Genomic DNA, 16,331 nt, shown 5'->3' with positions numbered 1-16,331 from the left:
AGCCGAGTAGTATTCCATTGTGTGTATATACCACATTTTATTGATCCACTCGTCTGTTGATGGGCATTTGGGTTGATTCCAACTTTTGGCAATAGTGAACAATGCTGCTATGAACATTGGTGTACATATATCGGTTTGTGTTCTTGTTTTCAGTTCTGCTGGGTATATTCCCAGCAGTGGTATTGCTGGGTCATATGGCAAATCTATGGCTAGTTTTTTGAGAAACCGCCATACTGTTCTCCAGAATGGTTGGATCCTTCTGCGTTCCCACCAGCAGTGGATGAGTGTTCCCCTTCCTTCACATCCTCTCCAGCACTCGTATTCTTCTGTTTTTTTCATAGCTGCCAATCTTATGGGTGTAAGATGGTATCTCATTGTGGTTTTGATTTGCATTTCCCTGATAGCTAGAGATTTGGAACATTTTTTCATGTGCTTTCTTGCCATTTGTATTTCTTCTTCAGAGAAGTGTCTGTTTAAGTCTTTTTCCCATTTTTTAAATGGATTGTTTATCTTTTTATTTTCAAGATGTAGGAGTTCTTTATATATGCAAGTTATAAGTTTCTTATCAGATATATGATTGCCAAATATTTTCTCCCACTGTGTGGGCTCCCTTTTTACTTTCTTGACAAACTCCTTTGAGGTGCAGAAGGCTTTAATTTTGAGGAAGTCCCATTTATCTATTAGTTCTTTTGCTGCTCGTGCTTTTGGTGAGATATTCATAAATCCATTACCTATTACAAGGTCCTGTAGATGTTTCCCTACACTGCTTTCTAAGGTTTTTATGGTCTTGGCTCTTATATTTAGGTCTTTGATCCATCTTGAGTTGATCTTTGTATAAGGTGTGAGATGGTAATCCTCTTTCATTCTTCTACATATGGCTATCCAGTTCTCCAGACACCATTTGTTGAATAGGCCACTCTCTCCCAGTTGAGAGGGTTTGGTGGCTTTATCAAATATTATGTGGTTGTATATGTGAGGTTCTATATCAGAGCTTTCAATTCGATTCCATTGGTCTATATGTCTCTCCTTATGCCAATACCATGCTGTTTTCACCACCGTAGCTTTATAGTATGTTTTGAAGTCAGGTAGTGTGATTCCTCCAATTTCGTTTTTCTTTTTCAGTATGTCTTTGGCTATTCGGGGTCTCTTTCCTTTCCAAATAAATTTCATAGTTAGTTTTTCTAGTTCCTTAAAGAAGGCTGCATTGATTTTTATTGGGATTGCATTGAATGTGTAGATCAATTTTGGTAGGATAGACATCTTAATAATGTTCAGTCTTCCTATCCATGAACAAGGAATAGTCTTCCATTTATTTAGGTCTTCTTTGATTTCCTTGAACAATCTTGTATAGTTCTCAGTGTATAAGTTCTTTACCTCTTTAGTTAAATTTATTCCTAAGTATTTGATTTTTTTATTTACTATTGTGAATGGTATTTGTTTCTTGATTTCCTCCTGATCTTGCTCATTACTGGTGTACAGAAATGCTACTGATTTTTGCACATTGCTCTTATAACCTGCGACTTTACTAAACTCAAATGTATAGGTTTTGACAAAATGTAAAATGGCCTATATCCCTCACTGCAATGTCAGAATAATTGCAAAATCCCCCAAATATCCCCAGGTTGCTCCTATTCTTCTCTCTCCCTCCCCTCAGAACCTTCGGTGGTCACTGCTTTTATATCAGTGATACAAGTACCTTTTATATTTTTTAATGTAATATTATTTTGTGATCTATGTATCTTTAAGAAAAGGTTGAAAATGATAGCTAAGGATTTATTTATAAGAAATAAATATTAAAAGATTGAAGGAAAAATAAATAAGAACCCTAAAAATGTGTCAAAACACTAAAAAAAATAAAATAATTAAATCAAAATACAAAAAATAATAAATAATAGAATAAAGTAATTTTTCATTGCTTCTTTCATCACCATAAGATAAGTTCCCTTTTTTGTACAGTGATTATTTCTTCCATATGTTTCCCCAGGGTCTTATTTTTTCATTTTATCTTCAAAAAAGCTTTGGGTTGCAGAGAAGTCACATGGAAAATCTTAGGGGAGTCCATATACCCAAATTCTTCTCCCTTCCCTGGACTCCCATACTGATAATATTTTGCCTTGGTGTGGTGCATTTGTTGCAGTTGGTGAATATATAATGAAGCATTTGTACCATACACTTTCATAGAGTTGGATGGAGTTTAGAGTGTCCTATGCCTTTCATTGCAGGGTCATGCAGAGCAGTTCTGATGTCCTAAAGTTGCCCAATTGTTACCAGATTTTATTTAGATTCTTGACTTATGGTATAGAAATGAATTTCAAGAGCATGTTGGTTGAGTTAGACCAGCAATTTATTCAGGAAAGGAGGGAAGAGAAATGGGAGAAGATGACAGAGCGGGGGTCCCAGGTAGAGAGGAAGGGGCTGAAAAGTGGTAAAGAGGGCTACAATTCCCCATTATAGATTAGAAATGCCCAGGTTTACTTGTGTGGCCACGTGGCAGAGGAAAAATGGTGAGAGCAGTGCACGGAGGGCAGGAATGGGTCCAGAGGCAGGAGAGCGGAGCACGGGAGTGCGCTTAGGTTCCGTGCTTGCCTTTTTGAACTTTTAATTATTCTACCCCTTTGCTAATGGCAGGGGAGGGGTTCCAGCTGTTTGCTGTTTTGATTGATTACACTACCCATCAATCCCCCATAAGGGCCCAATGATAAAGTCCTTGGGGGAATATCTGGGGCTTCTCCTGGCTTCCAGAAGAAGTCTTTGTTCTGAACAGAAGAAACTTGGGGGTGTGAGCCTTCCAGCAGTCATGTTGGGGGTTATTGATGTCCACGTGGACTCTGCCGGGTTCCAGATCTGGCTATTGATTCTCTATCTTACTAGCCTCCTATCTTATCCTGTCCTGTCCTGTCCTATCATGTCCTATCATTTCCCTTTCCTCCCCTTGGAAACTATGGTAACTACTACGTTTCAATTTTTGAAGAATGGTATTCATTCCAGAGGTTACACTGAATCATGTCTCAGCAGGATCTCTTTGACTGCCAGAGTACACATTGCCTCAAACAGCGGGGCTTCTGAGGGCTGTAGAGACATCAAAACACTACAGGCAAGGAAGACAATCTCAAGAATTTGGGAGCCTTAGTTTTGAACATATGCTCTACAATTTAACTGAGTTAGATTCATTTATAATTTCCCTATGCATGGCTCTTCTGCCCCTTTTATTTGAACCTATAATTAGAACTATACTTATTAAGTATATGTCCTAGAGACTTAAATCTTCAGTCTGTTCATATGCCAGTTGAGCCCTGAATCTCAGCAGAGTTGCAGTACCTACTTCGCAGTACATTGGACTCACCTTGGACAACTAACAAAAGGATGATGATGGACAACACCTATACCAATAATTAGAGAATAGCCACAACTGCAAGCGAGATGGTCCTATCATTTGTCCCATGGATTCTAAGCTCTCTCTCAGTGAGAAACAGGGGCATCACCATCCCCAGATCCTCAAGATTGAGGAACTAACAGAGGGATGGAAGCAACTGTGGAGCAAAGTAGGCTCATTATTCTAGCAATGGAAGAACTGGTATCATTGATATAAAGGCAGTTTATATAAAGGGTTCTGAGGGGAGAGAGAAGGAAAAATGGGTGTAACATGGGGGTGTTTTCAGGACTTTGGAATTGTCCTGCATGATGTTGCAGTGACATATACAGGCCATTGTACATTCTGTCAGAACCTAGAGATTTTTATGGGGTAAAGTGTAATCTACAATGAAAACTATATCCATGTTTAATAACAATGCTTCAGTGTGGCCCATCAATTGTAGCAAATGTACCACGCTAGTGAAAGATGTTAATGGGGGAAAGTATGGGAGGGGTGGGGATGGGGTATATGGGAATCTCCTATATTTTTATGCAGCATTTATGTAATTTAAAATTCTTCAAAAATCAAAAATTAAAGTAAATAAATGCATTTTAACATTCTGGATTGGATGATCAAAGCTCAAAAAGGACATTATTTGAAAATATTGGTGAAAAGTGAATAATTCTTTAGTATATAGTATTATAATGATATAACGATGTAGATTTATCATTTTTGACAAATATACCATGGTTGTAAGTAATGTTAACTTTGGAGGATGCTGACTGAAGGGAACATGGGACTGCTGTATGATCTTTACAGTATGTACTATTTGTTCTGTAATCTAATATTGTTTCAAAACAGAAAGTTTTTCTTTAAGAAGTAGGAAAAATGAGCATGTTCCAAGATTATGAATACAATGGAGAGGTTTTTTTGCAAGACTTCTCCTACAGGAAATAGTAAAGAAACTCATACATATGAAAAGAAATGGCATCAAATGGTAACAAGAGCACTGGACAGGGCTATAAAAGAGTGTTGCAAGCACTTTCTTTTCTTTTCCTTATTTCTTATAATGCATAAGGTACCACTATTCAAAATGGACTAATAGTGAACTTGAATTTTGTATAAGAATTAGGTCAATGTAAATGATATCTTTTACAATTTTATGATTTGGCATTTTACTGGAGAGCAAATGGAGTAGGGTGTGAGTTCATCTGATATTAGGTAAGTTTGTACATTTAATTGGAAATGAATTTACTGGTGTGAAAAATAGCTATATTCTCTAACTCAAATTACTTAGGAAAACAATTCATCTTTGATAGGGTACTTTAAAATAATGTCATGTTATAATGAATAAAAAATAAAATAGCTTCTCTTAACATTAAAAAAAAATCCATTGGTGTTACAATTTCAAAATCACGTATATAGATATACCTGCATGTGTACTGAGAATTGTGTCCAAGTAAATGCTAATAGTAGATACTTTTGGGTGTGCTTAGGGGACAGGTATGTTTTCATTGTACATACATCTGGATGTAAAATTTTTATTCATTAAAATATTGGTGGTTTTGATTAAAATATCTCCCCCTTACCTACTGCCCCCAGTCACCCGGGTCTCCCAGAGGGCTGCTTGTCATGAAGGAGAACAAGTAGAAACCTTGTATTAAGTATGGAGTGCAGTTGGTAAGGGGAGATATTTTAATCAAATACCAGGGTTTGATTAGATTGTGATTTGTCTTATGCAGAAATTAGAACTGGAAATAGAAATTCATTATATTTATTGGAAAATGCAGGAATCAATGTTCACACACCTGGTTTTGTGGCCCACACAGTCCACACTGTTTTTTTTTTTTTGTACTCCATACTTAATACAAAGGTCATTCCAGGGGTCTAATCAAACCCTGGTATTTCTTAGACATTTCAGGTTTAGAAGTCATATCCTGCAGTCACCCACCTCTTCCTATCCTCCATCCTGAGCTCCAGGGCACAACGAGGGTATGTGGTGTGGTCAGTGAGAACTTCCCACTGCTGGGCAGTGCCTGTCTGGGTAGGGAGTCCCTTTGCCAGACCCCATCAGATGAGGCAGTTCACAGCAGGGTGGGGCCCCTCTGAGCTGCTGAAGTTAACCTGTGGCACTGTGTATGGTGGATGCAAGGCCCCTCTGCTGGCTCCAGTCTGTTGTCCATAAACTAATGCTGCAGGCAAATTGGAAAGTTCTTTATTTCTGCAGGGCCTGCTGCATAATTTGTGATGCCCAGTGCAGAGGGAAAACGTGGGACCCATTGTACAAAAAGAAGAGGGAAAGGGCAATTAAAGGCAATAAAATATAAAGCTTTTTCCTTTAAAATATTTTAGTACATATAAAACATAATATGGGTGTTGTGATACAAAAGTAACAAGTTAAACTTACACATTGCAAAGCAATATTGTTGGTGTCGTATTTTGTAGGATGCATTAAATGGTAATATTTTATCAGAGTGTTATCTTTTTTAATTTTTAATTTTTTAAAGATACTTAGATTACATAAATATTACATAAAAAGTATAGGGGATTCCCATATTCCCTGCTCCCCACACTGTCCACATTTCACCCCATTAACAGCATCCTTCATTAGTGTGGTACATTCATTGCAATTGATGAACACATTTTGGAGCCTTGCAACTAAGCATGGATTTTAATTTGCATTGTAGTTTACACACTCTCTCACACAATTCCATAGGTTATGTCAAGATATATAATGGCCTGTATCTGTTGTTGCAGTGCATTCAGGACAATTCCCAAGTCCCAAAAATGCCCCCATATTAAACCTGTCTCCCCTCTCCCTGACCTCAGAATCTCCAGTGGCCACTGCCTCCACATCAATGCTATAAGTTCTTTCATTGCTAGAATCACAATAATTCTATAGTAGAACACCAGTAAATCCACTCTAATCCATAGTTCATTCCCTAATCCTGAGGATTCTGGGATGATGACGCCCACTCCACTTCTAATTGAGTCCCATATGACCAATGGATGGGACTTTTCTTGCTGCAGTTGTAGACTCTCTCAATTCTTTGGAATGGTGGTGGTTCATCATCACCTCCTTGTTAGTTGAACTGGGTGAATCCAGTGAACTGGAGAGTAGATATTACAACTCTGTTGAGGCTCAGGGCCCAGCTGGCACTGGGCCAGTCCAAAGATTCAGTATCTTGGATATACACTTACCGACTCCAGCACCAACTATGGTTTCAAATAGAAGGGACCAAAGAGCCATTTGTAGGGAAACCACAACAGAGTCTATTTCTGTCACACTGGAAAGCACAAACCCCAAAGTAGGATCCACTGGCAAGGCACCAAACTCATGACCTTCTGCCCTGAACATAGTGCCTGGGTATCTCCAGAGCCCTCAGGAGCCCCACTATTTGGGGTGGTGTCTAGTTTGGCATTCAATGAGATCCTGCTGAGATGTGCATAAGGATAACCTCTGGAATGACCATCCCACTCACTTTGAAACCTCTTAGCCATATAAACTCATTTGTCTTTACCTTTTCCCCCTTTTGGTCAAGGTCATTTTCCAGTTGCATTGCTAGTTGGTACTTGGTAGTAAACCCTCAGAAGGGCATCCTTGGGAGTCATGTCCCACACTGGGGGGAAGTTATTGCATTTATATGCTGAGTTTGGTTTAGAGAGAGGCCACATTTGAGCAACAAGGAAGCTCTCAGGAGGTAACGCTTAGGCACCCTATGATACTATGGTAAGTTTCAATTTCAAGAGTAAAGTTTCAAAAGCAGAGTCATTAATATCAAGGACCCATCAATGGACCAACCTCCTTCACTAGTCATTGCCTCTGTACTTGGGGGAATCTTGCTATTCTATCAGAGAATGTGGCAGAGCACCCCAGGATGGGAATTCAATATTATTAAGGTTATTGTGTGAATCTCTATCCACTGTGACAATGCCCCATGAGCATTTGAATACATTTATATGCCTTATATGTATGCCCAAGTGAACCTCCTCCCATGCATCCCCTATCGCTGAAACCCTACACAAATGGTCCTCCCCGCCACCGTTGTAACCCTTCTGTGATCCAAAACTTCTTCCAAAATGAAGCCAATAAAATAGCCAAATACAATTAATAAGAGAAAGAAATAATACTGATAGTTTTAAAAATAGGAAATAAAATATAAAAAAATAATAAAATTTAGGAGATTAAAAAATAATGAAAAATATAAAAAATTTTTTTTGACATTTTATCTTTCATCACTGTAAGATCTGTGGTCCTGTATGTACACTGACATTTTCTTCCATTTATTCCCCCATTGTCTTACTTTTTTTCATTTTGTCTTTAGGTCACAGCAAATTCACATAAGGGACTCCCATATGTCCATCATCCTCCCCCTTTTCCTCCTTCCCATATTACTTACATTGTATATGTGGATGGTACATTTTTTACAACTGATGTACAAATATTAAAACATATCTACCAATCATAGTCAGTGTTTTACATTATGGCTGACATTTTGGACCATACACTTTTATTTAAAAAATTTTTTTACGATTTATTTTTTATTTATTTCTCTCCTCTTCCTTGCCCGCCCCCCTCCCCCAGTTGTCTGCTCTCTGTGTCCATTCGCTGTGTGTTCTTCTGTGTCCGCTTGTATTCTTGTCAGTGGCACCAGGAATCTGTGTCTCTTTTTGTTGCATCATCTTGTCATCTTGCTGCATCAGCTCTCGTGTGTGTGGCGCAACTCCTGGGCAGGCTGCACTCTTTTTCACGCTGGTCGGCTCTCCTTATGGGGTGCACTCCTTGCACGTGGGGCCTCCCATGCGGGGGACATCCCTGTGTGGCACGGCACTCCTTGCGCACACCAGCACTGTGCATGGGCTAGCTCATCACACAGGTCAGAAGGTACTGGGTTTGAACCCTGAACTTCCCATATGGTAGGCAGATGCTCTATCAATTAAGCCAAATCTGCTTCCCTACTTTTATAAATTTTGATGAAACTTAACAAGACCTGTATCCATCATTGCAAGATCATGTAGAACACTTCCATCACCTCAAAATGCTGCCTGTTCCATCTAGTCAATTCTGCCCTCTCCCACCCCTGGGGACCCGTGGCAATCACCAGGTTTCACTCTTTGCGGGACCAGATTCATAGTTACTTGCAACAGCACTGAGGGCTTGACATACTGGTCTGTTCTACCTAATAGGCACTGCCCATGCTCTCAAGAGACTCCCGCTCCTCTGCTTGAGAACATAGCAGGCCTCCCCAGGATGGGAGTCCAATACCTTCCTGCTCATTATGTGGGTCTCTACCCACTGATATTAGTAGTGTGGTATCTTCATTGATCATGAGAACTTCTGGAAATTCATTGAGTATCACTCAAAATGTATCCTTTTAGCAATTTCAGTTTTAATCCATGTAATTGAATGCAGTGTCAGTCACTTCTGGAAATTCAAAATTGTATATAATTTTTTCAGGAGGTCCTGGGGATTAAAAAACAGGAGCTCAATCACTACCTACACCTGCTCGGTGAAATTATATATAATTCTTGATAGTTTTTAATTTTGTGAAGGATCTTTCTGCTGTACAACCAATACTGGAGCTGTTAAGAGTATTATATAGGCTCTGGCAACAATGGGATGAGTTTCTGAAACTATTTCAAAATATGTATTATAGTACACCTAGAGCTCATGGTTCCTGTGGAACAGTTTTTCTAAAAAGATTTAACTCTGCAGACAAACTAATTTCATGTAATTCTGAATTTAATTTCAAATGTAAATTTATAGAAGATATTTTAATGCTTCCTCTAACATTTTCTGTAAGAAATGGTGGTCAGACAAATCACTAAAAGTTGGTTTCCGGTTAAAATACATTTCAAAATGCTGATTTATTCATCCTAAGATTGATCTTCAGTTAAATGCGAGATTAATTTTACAGTTGTTTTCTTTATTAATACTTGGTTCCTTTGAAGCTTCATATGAAAAATGTTCTTTCTGCTGAAAGCAAAGGTCTTTTCATTTGATTTACTATTTCTTAGCTTGTAGATATTTGCTTTGCAATGTTGCAACAATTTTTAAAACAGAAAACCTACACTTTTTGAAAAATTCTAATAACTCTGATATTCTGCATGAAAACATTCATGCATCCACTTTCATTTTCTGAGAATTCACTAAGTTTACTTCCTGAGTGTCAGTAGTTCCTCAGACTACTGATACTCAGACTGATACTCAGACTGGACATTTACTATTTGTGCAGGTGCAGCATGAACAGGTTCTAAGGACAGATAGACTACCAGCTTCCCAACGCTGATCTTGGACTGCACATGTTGAGCCCCTCCTCTCTCCTGAGGCTGCAACTACTGCTGCTTCTCTTGCTGCTGTGCCATCACCAATTGCGGATCTGCTGCCCAGACATCTCCCATCATGCACTCAGGCACCAGGAGGTCAGGCCAACTTCTCTGTGTGCTGCCCACTACCTGCTGAGCCTGCAGGCCTGAGGCCCCAAGGATACCTGCTGTCACCTGGCATATCTCCTCTGTCCATTCACATGCTCTGTAGGATCACTGGAATTCACTTACAAAACACAAATTCAAAGGTAAAAATTACTGAGCAAATATATGGGTTGCAGTCCTAATAACTGGCACTGCCCACCGGTCTCTCTAACTGCCTTCTCCAGAAACCAGGGGACAGAGTCTGATCACATATTTACTGGATGACACACTTAAAGGCTTCTGTGCCATAGCCCTCCTCCTCACACCACTGGAACTCCACCAGTGTGGGTGACAAGCAGGTGGGAATCTTGCCCATTGCTGCCCTCGCCCCAATATGCAGCACCTAATTCCTTGCTCCAGCCCTCTGCACACATCTTCTCTTCTGCCTTGGAAAAGTCAAGAATTTCATGTCCTTATCTCTGCTTCTGATTTCCTTAGGGCAGTCAAGGTTTTCTGCCCACCATTTGGAATAACTTCATTTTGAGAAGATGGTGGCAGTTGTTCCAAGACAGGCCTCCCAGTGACAAGCAACAATCAGGTGCAGAATCAAAGTCAAGAAGGAAGAGCAGTAGAGGAATGAAGAGTGGAGTAAATGCAGAGTCAGAAAGTGCCAGGAAGCAGGCTGCCTTATTTTAGAGCATTTCTCAGAATAAGCAGGAGAGAGGGAGCTTCATGAGGTTGGAAAATGTTTCTCTGAATTCTACTCCTTTCTGAAAATTCAAAAAGAAATTTCATATAAAGTGGCCAGCAGAAAAATATTTTTTTTATGTGTTTCTATATAGGCTTTTGGGGTATTTTATAGAAAATATTTAAAAATTCAACCAGTAGTAGATAAATATTTGACAGTAAAATCTCCAAATATATCTCTAAATATAAAGAATATCTCTAAAACTAATTCTAAATCTATACAATTCAAAAATTAAATAACTGGCACTAAATTAAATAACCTGGGAGATGATATTCAGGGGCAAGCAGTAAGGCAGCTCTTGTTTTTGGCCTCATGCCTGATTTAAACCTGCCTTTGCTGTGCAAGCTTGACCCTCTCTGAGGCTCAGGCTGAGGCCTCCTAGTGGTGGCTTCCAAGATGTCAGTACCAGAAACTGCAACACAAGCACAGGTTCAATAAATGCAGGGAAGCACAGAGATGGAAGGAGAGGGAGCTTGCTAGGCTGCGTAGTAGGACCCAGAGAGCTCTTTAGTCAGTGCGAGGGTCCCTGGCATCCCCAGGAGTCAGAGCTGCAGGACACTGAAGCCTGTTTTCTGCTCTCTGCTGCTGATGTTGTCTGTCAGCATAGAGTGAATGAGATTCATCTACAGAAGCCATTTAACCTGGACACTCTGTGAGTAGGCTCCAGTTGGCAGGTCCCCTGGACAGGGCTGAAGAGGGGAGGTCAGGGTCATTCACACTCCCTCCGCAGTGTACTGATTAACTGGGGGTGCTCCCTGCTGACCTCAAGGAGGTGGGAAGAGCAGGGCTGGGACCTGCAGGACTAAAATGTTGACTAAGGCCAGGGGCACATTTCACAAAAATTGCAATACGAATGGCAAACCCTGGGGTCATGCACTTGGCACCCCCATAAGCACCCACAGCCCACTCCTCCAAAGTAAGGAGCCGCTGGAGTGTGTGGCCAGGCAATGCTAGGAGATACACTGAATTGGTGTGGTTTCCTGTGAAGATGGTCTGAGGACACCCCTCACGGGCCTGCACTGATTTTACCCTCCTGTTGTCCTCTCTTGCAAGTTTTTAGGCTTTATCAGCCATGCCAAGTTTCTCTGTAGCTTTTCTGAATTTCATGAAGTACCAGAAAGAAAGGGAATCAAAGGAGTACATGTGAAACTGGTTTCATTATACCCACTCTCCACTCACATTTCCTCTTCTTCCTTTTCATCTCTTTTTACTTCCTAGATCTCTTCTCTTGGTCTAGTACAAGATAATTTCTGGAACCAAATTCCTCCTGGAAGTGTTGACAGCTGGGGGAAGAGAACAACCATGCATGCCTGGTCACCCAGTGCAGGGAAAAGCCTGGGAGAGGAGTGCTCTGGCAGAACTGGAATTTATTGGTGCTCCCTCCACAAGGTATGGCCCAGTGCCTCTGACTCCCAGCCCAGCTCCCTGCCTGGCCCCCTCGGGCTTCCTCAGCATGATTCAGTGGTGCATCCCAGGGTTCAGAAACCAGAGCAGAGCTAAGGAAATGAGTGAGGAGGGCTGCAGAAAGTTTTTATAGACATTGGCATTACATTGAACTCACTGTGTGGAAGAGACCAGGTCCTTCAAAATGAAAATCATAAAAAGAGGGCAAGATGGAATGGGAAGGAGCTTATGAATAATAGGGATTTTTAGAGATAGAAAAAGGAAATAAGTTATATGTAGATTGTCATTGTATCTGATACTTCAGAATCTGTGAAGTTGGCTTCTGAATGAATCAGGGCAATAACTGTAATTGCTTGACCTTGAAAAAGGAAATTTATTGAGGGGAAAACTTGGACCCTGTATCATTTCTGGTAAGATGGGGCCTGAGCCAGGACCCAATTCTGTCCTCTTCCCAAGTCCCCTTCCAGGGCCTCAGTTGCTTCACCTCAGCAATGGGAGAATGGGTCCAGGAGTTCCAGGATCCCTTTCCAGCCCTCAAATATTATAACTCTGACCAAAGAGGAGTGTCTGTATCCTGTTCCTCCAAGAGGGCAGTCTCTGTCTTCATGTCTTTCTGTGCATGACATTGTTTGGTATAAAGCCTAAAATCAAGGCCAGTATTACATGGGCCTGACTCTGGGGGAATACCCGGAGGGCCGTGAATGTCCTAACTTAATGTTCTCTTCTCCACTCTGCTCGCATGGATAAGGTCCCCTAGCCAAACATCACTTCTTTTCATGGGTACCAGGCACCAATTCCTGCTCATCTCTGAGTCTCAGTCTCTGCAAATATGTCTCTGTCTTCAGTCTCTGCAAATATGTGGCATTACTCAAATAAGCCCACCACACCATAATGTGAGAACCAAGGGTCAACTCCCCCTCTTGCTACTATAAAGCCTGCCTCCCTGAGCCACTGCTTGGACATGGCTTTCCTAAGTACAACTCAATGTGGTCCTGCATGGCCTCTTCTCCAGGGCCATGAGTGCATGTAATTAATAAACTGCTGACAATCTCATCTGTCCTTTTGGGTATTGTGTGTTCATCTATCCTCAAACACTAGAGTGTGTAGCTGTCCTTCATCAGTGAGGTGACGAGGAGGAGATTAAAAAGATTGTCTTCCTGACTTCTTCCTTCCCTCACTACCTCACTGCCTCTTTCCTCTTTCTTGATTACTGCCCATTTCCTTTCTCCTTGTCAACCACCACAAATCATGTTGTTGTCTAATATGGAAACATTGGAGTCATCATCATGGGTCTACTGCCACTCTCTCCAGTCAGGCAGTTGATCAGTTAACCAATCCATCCTACCCAGGAAGTAACCATCAGGGGCTAACCCCACAGAAGAAGTGACTGTCCTGTGCCTATGACTTTAGGTACTTCAGATTATGTCCTCACAACAGCCTCATAGTTTTCATGACCCATTAGAAAGGATGACTGTGAAGTTAGACATAAAGTTACTTGTCCAAACTCCCTTCATCTGTGAGACAACAGGAATTCTAAATGAGGTGTGGCCACATAAATAAATGAACCTTCCAGGATTTGCATGAGACTTGGAAGGACTGGGAGGGAAGGGGACCTGGGCAGGCCTGAGGAAAGAGACATGTCTGGAATGCGGGACAAGGAAGAGCTGACTGGTGGGGCCATGGGTTCTGAGAGGAACAAGGACCCCCTGTCCTACTCCAGGAGACCAGGTCAGTGGTACTTTGAGAGCCAGTGTGTGAAGCAAGCCAGAAGTCCCTTCACACAAATCCTCCGGAAACCCTGGGCTTGGAGAGTGTTGATGGGCAGCTGGACATGAACTTCTGACATAGGGAAGCAAATTCAGGTTTTATTCCCAACCCTAGAATCTGGAATTTGCTTGAAGAGTGGAGACTAGAAATGTGCTTAAGGATGTGCTTCCTGCTGTACTTCTCCAGCACAAAGGAAAGTAAACCTTGAGGAAATGTGCTTTCCCTCATCCAACCCTGGGTGTGCCTTTATGGCAGGAGTCAGCGGTGAGGATAGAACATGAAGGTGCTGCTTTAAGAACTGTGAGTATAAAGGGTGTGGCCCTATCTTTCAACCCCCTCCTGGCACATACTGTGCTCTGCTCTATATAGCAGTATTTTTTGTAATTTCCCAAACAGTCATCAACAGTGGAATGCATAAATAAATTTACCACATTTCAACAATTGTAAGCCATAGCTCAATAAGACTGAACAATCCTAAAATATATATGACTCTATAGGTGAATCTCACAAAATGTAGAGCAAAAGAAGCTAGACACAATAGGGGTCAGCACTCCCTCTCTATGGGGTTCAAAATCAGGCAAGATGAATGGATGGTGTGAATAGACAGGATGGTGTTGACCCTTGGGTGTGGGATGTTCATGACTGCAAGGTGCCTCAGGGGGACTTCTGTGGTGCTGGGTTCCAGCAATTTTTTTTTTAAATCTTGGTACTAATTGCACAGGTTGTACAGTTCTTGAAAATTAATTGAACTGTACACTTAAAATATTGAATATTTTTATACATATATGATACTTTAATTAAAACAAAAGAAAAATAAGGACAATATGTTCCCAACAGGCTGTGATCTCGGCAGTGTTATACGGTTGCAGACAGGGTAATTGCGTCATCCATAATAAACACAAGTCTACACAAGTTCAGTAATAACATTGAGGTTTCTAGAGCAACTCTTTTCACTGCAGCAAAAAGCCCCAGATGACTGTAGGAGCCTCTGGGTGTTAACATGCATTTACTCACATAGCTGGGACCACCCAGAGCAGCTCTCCCAGCACTCCCCTCTCAGCAATCCCTAGGATGTGGGCAGCAGAGTCTTCAGTGTCTGCTGCTTCTCCCATGCTGAACAGCTCTCTAGTTAGCTGAACGAACTTCTTGGTTTGCCAGGTTGCTATGACAAACACCACACATTGCGTTGTCTTAAACAACAACTATTTGTACATGATTTCAGAGGATAGAAGTCCAAAATCAAGGCATCAACAAGACCCTGCTTCCTCTCTAAGTCTGTAGCATTCTGGTGCTGGCTTGCTGCCGTCCTTTGGTTCCTAGGCTTTCATCGCCTTGATAACGGCGATATCCCTCATCTCCAACCTGTGTCTGCCCTTCCGGTTCTCACTGCCTTCCACTGTATTCTTCTGTTTTCCTCTCTTACTGTGTCTGGTTAGAATTGCCAAACTATGAATTAAGGCCTACTCTTATTCACATGGTCCACATCTTAACTAAAGATAACATCTTCAAAAGGCCCCATTTACAATGAGTTCACACCCTTAGGAATGAGGATTAAGATTAAGAACTAAGAACATGTCTTGGTTGTAATATATAATTCAATTTACCACATGTCATTTTATACAGGGAGTTATTGACTTCTGTTATTGATCTCATCTATTCTTTCTCCAGAGGGATCTGGTTCCTTCATTTCAAAAATCCAATATACGTGGACGATACCAAAATTCTCCTTTAGTGTACAATGAATCTCCATTGGCTCTCTCTTTCTCACAGTCATAACCCACATTATGTCCTGAATCAACTCCTTCAAGCCTACATAAAACCTGATCACCTTGCACCCCTCCACTGGTGCCAAGCCTACCTAAAGACCCCAGTGGCCCCTTACCTGAACCCCTATGATAGCTGAAGCTTCCCAGCTTGTCCTAATTCTATTTTCATCCAGCAGCCAGAACGATCCTGTTAAAAGCCAAGTCAGATCATGGCCCCCTTTACTCTTTGCTCAGAATCCCCCAGCCCATCTCTTGATCACTCACAGTGAAATCCAGAGCCCTTACACTGGCTAACATGACCCTCTGCAGTCTGTGCTCCATGGACCGTCCATCGTCATCTTCTGTGCTACCACCTGTTGACTCCATTCCAGCAGCTTCAGGTTCCTAACTGTTCTCTCAGGCACCATTCATCCTTCCTCTTTATATGTGTCAAAGAAAACTTTGTACCCAATAATGTTAAACAGGGAGGGGCGATTTGATTCCAGGGCTACTAAAGTAGGGGAGAGATTAGAACTCACCTCCACTGAGACAAGGGATGGCAAGGTTTTAGGAATGGGGATGGGCTAGTGGGAAAATACTAGAGGACGTTTATGGGCTGGGTGAGTGGTTTACTGAGTTTGCAGTTAGGAGTGTTTGGTTCGCAAAGTTTTCTCTTGGTGCGCTGAGGCCACCTGGAGCTGAATGCAAGGACTGAGAAAGAGACAGGGAGAGAAGGAACTCCCTGATTAGGGGCCTGTTAGGTGCCTGCAGAGTGTAAGGGCCTGGGTGATTGGAAAGTCAGGGGCCTGGAGTCAGGGAGAAGCCTGTCTGAGGTTCAGTCTGCTAAAGGGAAGTGAAGACTGTCTTGGTCACACTCAAATATTTCCCCTACCCAGATTCTCTT

General features: G+C 41.5%; 1 long non-coding RNA gene across 2 annotated transcripts in view; it reads left to right on the top strand.

Moving 5' to 3' along the window:
• The window catches only part of LOC131277421 (uncharacterized), a 149,494-nt gene that overhangs the window by 84,372 nt on the left and 48,791 nt on the right, over window positions 1-16,331 (top strand). Inside the window, exons 3-4 of one of the 2 annotated variants that reach the window (XR_009184590.2) lie at window positions 9,589-9,927; window positions 11,730-11,900. The exons of the other annotated variant lie outside the window; for it this stretch is intronic. This is a non-coding gene — a long non-coding RNA (uncharacterized lncRNA). The remainder of the gene's footprint in view (window positions 1-9,588; window positions 9,928-11,729; window positions 11,901-16,331) is intronic. 2 annotated transcript variants of the gene reach the window in all.

The sequence above is a fragment of the Dasypus novemcinctus genome, assembly GCF_030445035.2.
Source record: "Dasypus novemcinctus isolate mDasNov1 chromosome 19 unlocalized genomic scaffold, mDasNov1.1.hap2 SUPER_19_unloc_1, whole genome shotgun sequence".
NCBI classification, from domain to species: Eukaryota; Metazoa; Chordata; class Mammalia; order Cingulata; family Dasypodidae; genus Dasypus; species Dasypus novemcinctus.
This window is presented reverse-complemented; position numbering and strand designations above follow the sequence as displayed.